We start from the raw sequence: 2,870 nt of genomic DNA, 5'->3' as shown, positions 1-2,870 counted from the left end.
ATATATATATATATAAACAATATCAAGCACACATACACACGGTGTGTGTTTTGCCAGTTCATGGGCAGGCTGCAATTATTAATGTAAGAGAGTATATTCTATTCAATTTGCTTGGAAGTCATAGACAAGCAAGATAACTTGCATCAGGTCCCATTACAGGAGGAATAAACATCAATGTTTCCTAATTTTTGTGACTTATCAATACTACACGCCCAAAATGAAGCCAGATGCAAGCTAAATCATTGTCTATGGTTATATGCAAAATCTGCTGGTATGTCCCAACATTTTATACCATGGAAAAAATTCAAATAGGAATGAGAAGCAGCCTGAGTGATATAAATAATATCAAACACAAATACAGAAGGTAGGTGTTTTGCCAGTTCTTGGGCAGGCTGTGATTATAGATGTAAGAGAGTATATTCCCATCAATTTGCCTGGTGTTAAAATTTCTGAAAGTTTTAATCAAATAAGATAACTTGCATCAAATCCTGTTAAAGGGGTGATAGACATCAATGTGCACACACACACACACACACACACACACACACACACACACACACATATATATATATATATATATATATATATATATATATATATATATATATATATATATATATGATATTTGAATAAAAGAAGGGGAAAAATACCACTTGCCAAAGATGAAAACGAAAGCTTCAAAACCACCAATTCTATGATAAATACGCACACAAGCATTGCAATGAACACTTTAAAAAATAGGCCTACCTTCAAGATGGAATTTGAAGATAGTTTAAATACCCCAATATCAATTGACTTCATGCTGTGCATGAGAAAACATGCTCTGCAATCTTCAGTTGAAGATAGCAACATCTATTACCAAAATATTCCTACGTCAACTCATGTGTGTTTCGAACTTTAAATGTCTCGCTTCGTTTAAAGAGAAAACTATCGTAAATAATAAAAAAGTAACTATATGAAAGCATTATTATCATTAAATGCAGGTGTCATTCAAATTGTTTTACTTCCAACATATGTTTCGAAGAAAACATTAGTATTATTCCAGAAGGAATAAAATGATGTGAAACAATGCAATCTTCTCATCAGGGAAAGAAAGAAACCAAACACATCAATAAGACATTTTAACAGAATGTGATGACTATGAAGGGAATGCTAGCAAGCTTTTTTTAAAAAAAACTTTAAATAGATATAATATCAAAGGTAATTTATGGAAAGAGAAGGAGGAGAAAGAAAGAAACTAGCAGAAAACTAATAGTGGAGAGATATAGAGCCATTGGTGAATAGGAATAAAGCTTAAAGTCTTGGAATTAGATATATTCAGTGGAAGTGAAATGTAAGAAGACAGTCAAAGATCCAATTTCATAGAATGGTAGAAATCACTTATAGGAACTACAGGTATGTCTTTGCCAATGTTTGTAACAATAAATGCATTCTATATATGTGTTTACAAGAGGATTCTCTGAGAAGAGGATGCAATACATTTGATTGTTACAAAGCAGACAAAAAGATTTACCTTTATCATATGGAAATGATATAGATAGAATATTCCTTTCAAAATCAAATCCTTTAGATACCAAATTAATTTACTTAGCCCAATATTGTTACATTTAGACATATCAATAAACATAACAATACTGGGCTCAGTAAATTTTGTTAGTATCTAAAGGATCATAATAAACAATTTGATTTGGAATGGAATATTCTATCTATATCATTTCCATATGATAAAGGTAAATCTTTTTGTCCGCTTTGTAACAATGAAATGTATTGCATCCTCTTCTCAGAGAATCCTCTTGTAAACACGTATATAGTATGTATCTATTGTTACAAGCATTGGCAGAGACATACATTTAGTTCCTATAAGTAATTTCTACCATTCTATAAAAGTGGATCTTTGACTGTCTTCTTACATTTCACTTCCTCTAAATATATCTAATTCCAAGCCTTTAAGCTTTACTCCTATTAATTATCGCTCTATATCTCTCGACTCTTAGTTTTCTGCTAACTTCTTTCTTTCTCCTTCTTCTCTTTCCATAAATTACCTTTGACATTATATCTATTTAAAGTTTTTTGTAAAAAAGCTTGCTAGCATTCCCTTCAATATATGCACAGTCATCACATTCTGTTAAAATGTCTTATTGATGTGCTTGTCTTCTTTCTTTCCTTAATGAGAAGATTGCATTGTTTTACATCATTTTATTCCTTCTGGAATAATACCACTGTTTTCTTGGTATATATTGGAAGTAAAAATATTTGAATAACACCTGTGTTTAACTCAATTTATATATTTATCTATGTTATACAAAAACATTTCAACAAAGCCTGGAACTTCTACCTTTATAAGTAGGCTGTTACATCCTTGGTACTTGTGTGAATTATTGCTATCCCGGTAACTTTTTTTTTCTGTGTTATTTTTAAACATTGAAAAAATATGAATACACTTATGTATATATATATATATATATATATATATATATATGTTCATATGATGATATCTCCACAATGTATTGATGAGAAAAGCATGTAATCGCTACCAATATAGCAAGAGATTTCTCCCCAAAGGTCTAAAGTAGACTCCTTAAGGATTGATCTCCTTGGTTAAATATCAAATTTAAAATATCGTTTATGAAGACGATATTTCTGTAGCAAATTTCTTGGATGTGACATTAGATATTAAAAATGAGGCATATAGACCATATCATAAACCTTCAACTAACCTAAAATATATAAGTAAGTGGAGTAACCATCCTAGAAAAATTATCGATAATTTTTCTAGGATGGTTACTCCACTTACTTATATATTTTAGGTTAGTTGAAGGTTTATGATATGGTCTATATGCCTCATTTTTAATATCTAATGTCACATCCAA

The sequence above is a fragment of the Octopus bimaculoides genome, chromosome 5 (genome assembly GCF_001194135.2).
Source record: "Octopus bimaculoides isolate UCB-OBI-ISO-001 chromosome 5, ASM119413v2, whole genome shotgun sequence".
In the NCBI taxonomy this organism is placed as follows: Eukaryota; Metazoa; Mollusca; class Cephalopoda; order Octopoda; family Octopodidae; genus Octopus; species Octopus bimaculoides.
This window is presented reverse-complemented; position numbering follows the sequence as displayed.